Source organism: Prunus dulcis, chromosome 4 (genome assembly GCF_902201215.1).
Source record: "Prunus dulcis chromosome 4, ALMONDv2, whole genome shotgun sequence".
NCBI lineage: Eukaryota > Viridiplantae > Streptophyta > Magnoliopsida > Rosales > Rosaceae > Prunus > Prunus dulcis.
This window is the reverse complement of record NC_047653.1, coordinates 7207075-7219142: the sequence shown is the minus strand read 5'-3', so window position 1 is coordinate 7219142 and position 12068 is coordinate 7207075.

Below are 12068 nucleotides of genomic sequence, written 5' to 3'. Positions count from 1 at the left end.
TCCGGATAAATAGTATGACTAAGTTATATTGTGTTTGGTGTTGTTCCAGATAACATCGAATCAGACTATTTTTTTTAAAAAAATTCTTTTATAATTTAAGTGGAAATATAGACAATATATATATATATATAATTAAGAAAAAAATAGAATATATTGAAGTCCAACAAAAGCAAGCAAGAAGATTATCAACAGTCAGCAGTAGCAACACGGAAATAACCAGAAAACAAACTAACAAAGCACCAAAAATAGAAAGAAAAAAAAATACAGCAAGAAAAACATAGCTGCATGTATTGTTCTAATCGCAAACTCGGGATGATAATTTGATTATTGAGTTGTATACTTGGAGAAGATGAAATACATAAAGAAAAAAATGCAAGAAAAACTCAGCAACATGTATTGACTTGAATACACAACCGCATGATGATTTTTTGATTATTGATTGGATACACAACCACATGTATTGTTCCAATACAGCAAGAAAGAAAAAAACATAAAAAAGGAAAAACTCATAACCTAATTTCCACAAAATTTAATAAAAGAGGAAATATATAAAGAAAGAGAAGATGGAGAGAGAGAGAAAGAGAGAGATGGATACTTGGAGAAGAGTGAAGAGAATAATCTTGGAGAAGATAGCAGAGAAGAACCCTAGGGAGAAGAAGATGAAAATAGCGTCGTCAGATTTTTCACGTGAATGTGTGTGTTCTTTTTTCCTAACTGTATAATTAAGCGTATATTATCTAAACCGAAGTGTGTGAATTGTATTAGTTAGTTAAATAAAAAGAGTATTAAAAGTCTAACCTGTATAAAATAATCAAATAATTAAATAATATAAATTAACACCAAACACTTGCCCTGGACTATTTACTCCCAAAAACTTGTAGATTAATGTTTCTCTTAATTTTTATCGATGGTTATTTAACTAAATTCCAAGAGGAACCGTGCAGTTATTTTAAAAAATAGGGAGACAACTAACTGATTCTTGTTTCCTCAATTGTTTGAAAACTGCCAAAGGCATGCATGCAGGCCAAACAACAAGAAAGAGAATCGGGGCCACTGAAAAAATAGCATTATGTATTCTTACTTCGTAAATCATAGAAGCAAAATTTTTGTTTATTTTTAAAAGAAGCCGAATGTTCGACCGAATTCCTAAGTGTTTTGAGTTGGACCGATTTACAAATGTGTAGAATCCGATGGACCGAATATAAGACTAGTAGAGGTACCAAATTTTTTTACGGAAGATCAAATGATGTGACATGTGATATGAACATATTTTATTTATATGTGTTATAATTGTATATGAAGAAAATCATCCTCTTTGTCAATAAAAAGAGTAAAACGTCAATTCGTTCTTTCGGTATTAGATGGATTAAAAAACAAATTTAAAAATTAATGACAATGTAGTAATTCAACATTACATCCACAAACTTTTCCCTCTCTCTCACAACCACCCTACCTTTTTCTCACCTCAATAATTTCTATTACAATTTCTAATAACTGTAATCAGATATAATTATGTTTCAAAACCAGTCGACGTAGCTACAAATGAAACACCGCAATATCAGTTGAGTTTTGAAGTCTTTCAGATTTGCCTTAAGGTTGGTAGCATTACTTTGAAAATGGCATAATAAATAAGTACACGTGGTGCTGACTAAGCTTATCCTTCGATGTAAACTATATAAAAATTCAACGTGGATGAATTTTGAAAGCTATATATAATGTATATTTTGGGTAGGTAGGGTTAACAGGTCTTTGATAATGTGGACCCATTACCAACTGAACACCTCATATTTACATGTCACCACGTCAGCGTTGACATTAATACGTGTCAGACTCCTCCTTCTCGTGAGGCACGCCCTCGACCCCTCTCTTTTAAAACCATGCCCTCTAATGTCTTCCGCTGGCCTCCAGATGCCCGCCTTGCCGGCCAAATTTGCATGCAGAGAAGGTGTTCGTGGAAAGCCATCAATGAGCCTCATTGGCACCAACCATTTGGGCATTGACCATTTCTTATAAGTAGGATCAATTTTCACATCGTTCGTGCGACCATAATTTTTTTTAAATTTCCTCTGTGTCCCAATGGACCCAAATGATCATTTGTAAATGGCAATGGCAGCCTTAATTATTTGGCCTTTTTTTTTTTTCTTCTTCTTTCTTTTTAGTGAAGGATATTATTATATCCACTTGCTTTTCCAAGTAAAAAAATGAATTCACAGCTTACCATTGAGGCACGGGTTGTGGCCCATTAGCAAGGTAGAGCCGTAGAGGCATGTAAATAATCAAATTCCGTGACTCTAGGGCAAAGGAAGTCAAGATGGTTACCTTGTGGCCCAAAAAAGAAAAGAAAAAACCCCAGTGGTTTTCCTGTATATGTGTATGCAGATAATCCAGATGCTGACACGTGAAGGCTTTCCACATGGTTACAGTACTTTATTGTTGGTGCGCGAAGGTGGTTAGAAACTTACAAACCTACAGTAGTTTTCCCCCCTTACGTCACTGGGGTAACCTAATTAATTAGAAAACCGATCTACATATACGTAGTCCACAGCTTCTTGTGTTTGACCTAAAAAATTGAAGCTCTCAAGAGTCGATGTATATCAAGTTAGTTAACACAGTCTTCATCACATGCAGCCCCATCACGTGGGAAGAAACAAATTAACATGGTAAATGATAAGCCGGAGAATGAGGGCTGGAAGTTTCGAACTCAAAACCTCCTTATATGCGTAACGCATGTTAGACAATGACTGAATCTAAAAAAACTTAAACACGTATATGTATATATATATCAACAAGATAAGTTGTCACTATGGCATCAAGGAAATTTTATAGGTGCACGTAACAAATGTATTGCACATGTGAGAGAAACATGTAGTCTTTAAAGCCGTGATGTCACTACTCATGAAACTATGTTTCCCATTTCAGCAGTCAATCAATCACACACATGATAATAGCAAACTATTGTCCTTCTCACATTGATAAGCGATATTGATTCCATTTCTTCAACAAAACCTAGCACAAAGTATTTGCTTGTGATACCTTTTGGAATTTACTCGCAATTTCTTATGCAATAAAATCATCACCTTTAACAATCTTGTCTGATTTGACTAGACGATTATACTTGAATGATATCTTTAAAAAATATGAATAACTGAAATTATGAGACAACGTTGTGGAGTGGGTCTGAACGAGTGATCAGCATCATATTAACTTACTATGTGATTGTTTGAACGAATAATTAGCATCATATTAACTTACTATGTGATTAGATGGCAAGTTCTAATTATTAGAATGAAAAAGAAAAACCATATATGTCATAAAAGGATTATTTGATCAATGAAAGAAATCATTAGCAATGAATACGTTTTTCTCTCTTGCTTAGAAAAATTATGCATATTATAATGCGTGTATAATCATTAAGACATGCAACCAAACTTAAAATTAAATTTCACTCTTCTTATAAAAAAATTAATTAAACTTTACATTTTAATGATTGTAACATGTAATAATATTTCCTATAGACTCAAATAAATGACGTTAGTATGTGAGTAGTGTTTTAGATACAACATAATTTCCCCTTGTTTGGATGCAAAGACAAGATGAAAATGAAAAATGGAGGAAGGAAAGAAGAAAAAGTGAGGTATAATTTTCTTCAAGGGTCCACCTTTTCTAAATCACTTTTTTAAAATACTTTTTTGCTAACCATAAAACATTTATTTATTTTCCTTTTTCCTTATACAATAAAATTATCACCTTTAAAAGTCTTGCCTGATTTGATTAGACGATGATAATTGAGCGATATCTTAAAAAAATATGAATCACTGAAAATTATGAGACACGTTGTAGAGTGGGTCTGAACAAGTGATTAGCATCATATTAATTTATTATATGATTATCTGAACGAATGAGTAACATCATATTAACTTACTATGTGATTAGAGCTTAAGTGCCCTGTACATTTATATACCCTTTTACTCTTTTGGAATTTGCAATTTTGTGCATGTGATAGCATAGCATGTTATAGATGGCAAGTTCTAATTATTTGAATGAAAAAGAAAACCCATATATTTCATAAAAGGATTATTTGATTAATGAAAGAAATTGTGTTAGCAATGAATACGTTTTTCTATCTTGCTTAGAAAAATTGTGTATATTCAAAACACCATGTGGTATACAGTCGTAAGAAATTCACTTGTATGTGCATATTCTAATACACATATAATCATTTATACATGCAACCAAACTTAAAATAAAATTTCACTGTCTTTTAATTTTATTTTATTTTTTAAAACTTTGCATTTTAATGATTGTAACATGTGGGGTGGCTCTCTCGTTCATGCGAAGAGAGCCTTGACGGCTAGGGTTAGGGTTGCTCCAGTTTTCTTTATTCATTCTCTGCACCGTCTCTCTCATTCTTCTATGATTGTCTTTCTGGGTTTTTCTTGGTGTATTTGGTACGATTTTTTGTGTGTGGCTCTTTTGTTCTCCGTGGGGTAGCTGCGCCACCTTCCTTTTTGGGTTCCCAAAGAGGCGGTAGCTGGTGAAGGGTCTCTATCTTAACGCTATGGAGGTGACCACCACCTCTTATGCTCAAGGGGATGACAAGTATGCGGCACCAAGCGAGAATCAAAAGCATACAAAAACTGGTGTTAAGCATCTAATTATTAGTGGCATGGCTTTTTTCTGGTAAACGTAGTTTTTGTATCGAGGATTTTGTTGACAAGGTGGAGGAGACAAGCCTCGAGGGGCCTCCAAGGTCTCCCTAATAATTCTCTTATGAAACGTTCGTGGACTTGGCAATCGATGAACGTTCCTACTATAAAGATCTTTCTTTATAAATTTCTTCAGGCTAAGAGGTCAATCTTGGTCTCCCTTGCCTGTCAACTGGGGTTCTTGATCAAGACAATTGGAGGGGGCGGTTGGTGTTTGGCTGGATCTGTTATGATGCTTATAATGCGTTTTTGACTTTGTATGAAGAACTATGATGCTTTCTTTAGATCATAGGAGGCTTTCTTTGACAGTACCTGCATAGTGATGGGATGTGTTTCAATGGTTTTGCGGGTGAGTGATTGGTTAAATTTATTCTAATACTTATAGTACATTTTTGACTATGTACGAAGAACTTTGATGCTTTCTCTAGATCATAGGAGGACTTCTTTGACAGTACCTATGTAGTGATGATATGTTGTTTTAAGGGTTTTATGATTGAGTTTTAGATTTGTCGGTTTCGTATAAGTGATTTGACTCTTCTGTTTAGTCAATACCATGGGTGGTATTCTTTCCTACCTCGAGGTTTTATTTTCTTTGGGGAGGTTTTAATGAGGCTGCCATTAACATGTTAGCTCTTATTATGTAATATTTCTTTCGATTTAATAAAATACAATATTTTCTATTAAAAAAATGATTGTAACGTGTAATAATATTTCCTATAGACTCAAATAAACGACGTTAGTATGTGACGTACTGTTTTAGATACAACATAATTTCCCCTTGTTCGGGTGCAAAGACAAGATGAAAAAGAAAAATGGAGGGAGGAAAGAAGTAAAAGTGAGGTATAATTTTCTTGATGGGTCCACGTCTACCTTTTCTAAATCACTTTTTTGCCAACCATAAAATTTTCTTTTCTTTTTCCTTTAGAAGTCGGCCAAGCGCTGAAAATTATTACAATGCAATTCTTTTTCCATTTCTATTTTCTTGTTGAAAATAAAAACTTTTGACTGGAAAAAGAAAAACTGGTTGAACGTGGTCTGCAGAGCTACACGTGAGCCGAGGCAGAGAGGACGAGGTCACGGTTATTGTCGGTTATGGCAGTTGCCACGTTAGGGACACGTGCTATTATCTTCTGGTGTTTGTTAGGTGGTCCCGCCTGGGCTTGACGGTTGACCGTTCCTCTGTACGGCGGCTTTGACCCTACCAATCCCAACTGCTGCCGACAGCATTTTTTTTAACGATATATGTTATCAGAAATAATGATATTTTTCTTTCGTTTCCCAGTACCAGGCTGTCGATTCTCGTATTAAATTGTGTTTGTTGTAAACAAACGTATTGTATTTTGCTTTCATATATAGTCTTTTGAAGGTGATAATTCTATGTTAATATGCTATATTAAGCAGAAAGATACAACTAGCTGCCTACCACAAATTTTAAGATATTTTACCGATAATCTATTAAGGTATAAAATTTCGTTTTGAAGGATGACAATTTAACAAGATAACATGTAACATGTTAAATTATCTAATTTTTTATTTCTTAGTTGTCGTACAGAGAAGATGAGAGGTTCGAACTTGAGATATCTTCAAAGTTAAAAATCTGACAATTACAATCCAAATTCTACATACTATAGTCTCTCTTTCTAAATTCTACCATAACAAAGTAGTTTGTTTTTACTTGTTAGAGTAAGGTAGTTTGCTTACGTAGTTAGTACTTGCACTAAATGAAAAAAGACTTTTGCGAAGTTATGGACCTGTAATTTATTAATAGATGATGATTTAATTAGTTTATCGTCATTACATTGCATACGCATCACATGACACATACACGACTATCTACTTAATATTATAATACTTTTTAGTGCAAAAGTGGATAACATTAGTTTATCTAGATGTGTTGTTTAATCCAGAAGATATCAAACATCAAAGGAATAGAAAAGAGGACGTGGAATATATTGGTGAAGCAGAAGCAGCGGGGCCGACACCTAACCGGGGTTGGCTAATCTCAGGACCTTCATCCTCTACTTTATCCATGCAATTAGTAGTCCACAGAGTCAAGCAGTCAATTTGGCACAAAACAGGTGGGATTAAGTAATTGGTTTTGGCTCAAGGCTCGATCAATATCATAGTGCATCTCTGGGTGCGACCTTAGTTATTATACCTGTTTGTTTTCTTGTTTGTTTCTAACCTACTCGTGTTATAACTTCATTGGTTCATTAAAAACAATTGTGCGCCCATAGATAGAAACATTACAATTGGTCCTAGGATTCCCTTATGAAGATTATATATATAAAGACTAAACTTCTTTATTTTTAATTTTATATAAGCGATATTGTGAGAGGAGGATTCGAACACATAATCACCTCAAGTGCAAGAATAACTATTGTTAATCACTAAACCCTAAATTTTCACATATATATACAGAACTCGTTCCATATTCATCTTTTTACTTATATTGGACTACCTGTAATACATGAATTTGAGATATCAATTAGGGAAAAAATTTCCTATTGTCAATTGTATAAAATAATGAGTCTATATTTCTTATCGCATGATTAATTATAATAGAAAGAAGGAAAAAAATCCCGAGAGAGTTTAATTTGTAACCCAGAAAACGCCAAAAAACTAATTCTAGAGGATCTTTATATAATGATTGGTCAACTTCAGCACATGATCGTCTTCTTTTGATTTGTCCTGGCCTCAGGCCTGGCTATTAATTTTGTATATGTGTGTGGGTGATAACTTCTGATGACCACATGTCATTGGGCAATCAGACACAGTGCAGAGATGAAGGAGCCAGTCAGCCCTTAATTCAGGGATCGAGGAAACCCAAAATGTCCGGCATGATTATTTGTGTTAGGCATGCAATGCACTTGCAACTTTGTCAATGCATATAGCCTCAAATTAAACAAAAAGGACATTTCTTTCTCCAATATTGCTGCCTCCTCATATTAAAGTTGAACATTCCATTTGGTTATTGTCATGCTCTTGCAAAGGCTACGAAATAACTCTCTTATCCCATCATAATTCATAGGCAAACAATTTGTCCCCAAACTAAAGTAACAGTTATCGAATATTTCGATTGATTATGTTTCAGGCAGTGATTCATGGTTTAGCTCGTTTTGTTTTCTTATTTGTGGATATGTTTTTTATTTGCGGACACGTTCCTGATATCATTTTAAATGTTTTAATTGAGGATATTTTGTAACTCAGCATTTGTTTATTACATATCTTTTTTAACGATAACAACTATATTGTGACCAAGTCAACAAGTGGCTCTACTAATAAGTCAAGACTAGGGAGACAAAAAAAAAAGAAAAAAAAAAGAAAAAGAGCATTTTGAACTTTGCGATCGAGGCAGCCACGTATTTGATGTCGATTCTACCAACGATCGGAGTCATCTAAATTTCCTGTTAATTAACAGTTATGAGCCATGATTTCTCACAGGCAGAAGTCTTCCTTCCTATTACGAGTCTTTGAACTGTCATGATGTAATTTGTATCTCAGAGAATATTCCCTTTTAGTCAAGGCTTCAACGAATGAAAGATGGATAGATGGATCAATATGTTTCTTGCATTTACGTACTTGTAACATGTCTCTTTGTTTTGGATCATGACAAACAAGAGTACGCGACAAACAAAGCATATGTGAAAGCATTGACATCGGCATTAATTGACATGAGGGGATTAACCAGAAAATTTGGATCCTGCTGGCTGCAACAACGCAAGACAAGTGTCCAAGTAGAAATTAATTCACGTTTAGTCTAAGTTAAGCTAACGAGGTTGCACACCGCTTTTGCACGTGTAACGGTATGTAATAGTGATAGGATTGAATGGTTTGAAGAACCACTTGATATTATGTTTGATTAGTTGTTTTGTGATGCCTATGATAACGGGTCGGTTTTATGTCCTCTTTATTTCATCTGTGATTGTTTAGTAAAATTTTCCTCGTACTGTCGAGGTTTTCTTCAAAAAAAAAAACAAATTAAACATCATAATTAAGCAAATATATAAATTCAACGATAGTATTCTTGTTGCCCCACGCCCTTTCCAATATTCAAACGGGTCCCCTGTGGGCCAAGATCGATTTAGAACATACTGGCTCTCATTAGATACGTAAAGATCTCCAAAACCAAAAGGGGTTTGAAATTAAAGTCAAACAAGTTGAACATGCAACTCCAAGAGACCAGATCACTGAAGCTATAAAATATGCAGATATATTATCTTGCATTTTTTTTAAAAAATTTATATATAAATAATGTTGAAATTTATGGACAAGTTAAAATAAAAACCAGCCATCTGTTTTTTTTTTTCTTTCTCTGTTTGTTCGAGAGGGTAAGGTGCTTTGTCAGCGACAACGCAGATTAAGGATCATTGTACTCCGGTGCATGCGCATGCTTTGAACAAAATGATCAACGCCGTGCTTTGACCCCTCCTCCTTGATCATCACTTTATTCAGTCTCATCATCAGTCTCGCTCTCACCACGTTTGCAATTATAATCTAATTAAGCTTTCAGATGCTTTGTATATATATATAGTCATGGAGGAATTGGACTTTTGAACAACCGCACCTAACCCTTATCTCACAGTTGAAGATTTTATGCCTTCTGTAGGGCAAAGCCATGTGGGTGGTGATAGTATTGATACCCCATATGTACCTTATTTCTGATTATTTTTCGGTCCCTCAGTCTCTCTCAGAAGTCACAAGTTTGAATGATCAATCTCTGCTCCTACCCTTTTTCACTTTTCATCCAACACCACACAAGTTGGAAAAAAACACAGCAAAAAAAAAGAAAAGAGGACCGTACGTATAGAGCCTGAATATTGACTGATATAATTCTTCTCCAATGCGGACGTCCGAATTAACTGAATTAACTGAATCTAAATGAGCATGAGTAGCTAGAGCTAGGCTGATGAAAAAGCCTACTAGAAATTTGGTCTTTGTGAGTTCACGGGTCTTTTCTTTCAACGACACATTTAGGTAAAGTTTGCACAAAAATACATCTGTTGCGTTTGTTAATGTCGATGAAATGATTCAATCATTATATATAAATCTTAGGTTGCATGCAAATTGTAGATCTAATTTTTTTTGTTTGTTATGTGAGAAGCATTGTTCTTGACAGAAAAAGCTCACATGATCGTTAGTTTCTTTTCTTGTGATTTGTATTGTATAAGTTCACGTGATGGCAGACAACTTGTTTCTGAGCATTTCTTTTTACTATATTTTGTCATGTTGGAAGCGCTTGTTAGATAATCTTAATTAATTAGAGAAATGAAATTGATATGTTTCTTTTAAGTACCACATAATTCAAGGTAATCAAAAGAATGTATATATGTACCAAAATATCTGATATGTTATACTGTTTGTCTTTCAATATGACGTTACGCTTCAAAATAAGAATATAAAATACATACGTCAAATGGTGAGATAAAAAAACGAATGATATATAAATATATGTAAATGAAATTGTTGTGGAGTCGGTAGTACTATAGCTTGTCTGGTCCATGTTATGATGGATAATAGGGAATTTAAGAAGCAAAAGTACGTAGAGGGGGAAGTGGAAAATGATGATGAAGACCAAGAATGATATATGCCCTCCCCATTTTCAAATCAATTGAGTAGCTGGGGAGAATCCTGGAACCCTACTTTTAATTGTGATTTTGAAACCAAACTAAAGGATATGATTCTTGTTATTTATTAACATGGAGGAACACATGAGAGAGAGAGATTGAGAGAGCGAGAGAGAGAGAGAGAATCATAGAACTGTTCCAAAAGGCAGGTGATGAATGATGGTGATGGGGGTGTATTTTCAGCTCCCTCTGAAATGCCATGTGAGTGTCCAATCTTCTGCCTAGTCAAATGGGTAATATGCCGACAACGTACGTGGCAATGATTCACCAAAACCTTTGATTAAATAATACTAGTCATTTCTCTGACCAAAAAAAAAGGAAAAAAGAACTAGTCATTTCATGGATACTGATATTATAACCTCCGTGCATATATTTGTGGGAGAGATTAAGATTCCCTCAAATTATAAGGATGGACAAACGAATTTATAAATAATTTCATATGGAGTTGTCTCTAGAAGTTGTTGGATTAAATCAAACTACTTCAAATCCATGGTTGAGAGATAATAGACGCTCAACGGCGCCTATTTTTGGCGTTCAGGTGAGCAAGACCCTCATTGAAGATTTTTTTATTTTTAATTCAGTACTTTATTGAATAAATTAAGCAGTGAAAACACATAAACAAAAATGCGATTAGGTAACCACAAGGTGTGGATATGTTGACAAACTGTCATCTTCATATGGCAAGCTACATGGTGCCTCAATGATAAGGGTTCGAAACCAGTTGAAAGCGCTTTATTGCAAGAGGCAAGCCGAATTCCGAGAGAGAATTAATCTCACCCTTTAAATATGGAGACACCTCATGATATTTATCCAAAACAAAAAAGCGATTAGGTAAAATAGAGGTAAGCACCTAAACCGATAATGACTTATATATATATATATATATATGTATATATATATAGAATAATTTTTGAAATTAGAGATTTGGGCCTCTGCTCCACTTTACCTAAGATGTTTCCTAACAAATTTATTTCTTTGACTGTGTCGTGGGTAGGGCTTGTGAGGGACATTTGAGAGAGAAAGAGTCAAATCTCAAGAGTCCAAATAAAGGCAGTGCATGTGATGGGTGATGGGAAAGTTACGGTAGTTATGGAAGTTAATAAAGAGCCAAACCATGTCATGATAAAAGCAAACGCAAACCCTTCCCGCCAACTGAATCCGGGCATGCATTTTTTTTTTAGGATGCTTTTGATTTGTCCATCTTGTAAACCCGTAATTAATGCCTCAATCATTATTTATCTGTAATCAAGTTTGATATACGTTGTTAGTACGTGTTTTCATTGTGATTCACGATGTGATGAAACGACTTGGTAACTTAAAATGTTTTAGAATTATTAGGTTATTAACTTCTTTGTTTATTTTACACGTTGCTGAATAGAGTTATGAAGTTGATAATTTAACGACACAAACATGTTTGATTGTCTCACAAGAAAAATGAATATTTCCTTTTATAAATTAACTTTCAAGTTACACATATTTAATTAACATAGTATATATTGCGTAAACCGCCACTTTATAATTTATAAAATAAGTAAAAGTGAGTGAATTAATTAACCTCAAGGAGAAGTCTACATGATTAACTGGACCACACAGCAATTACAATTTGTTACCAAACAGTAGGCCCTCGGATTCCATCTGGCTTCTGTTGGGTGCATGAAATATATGCATAAAAAAGATTTAAAGAAAAGAAATGAAAAACCAGTAAAGTAATTGCAAAAACCATAAAGTTGGCAGT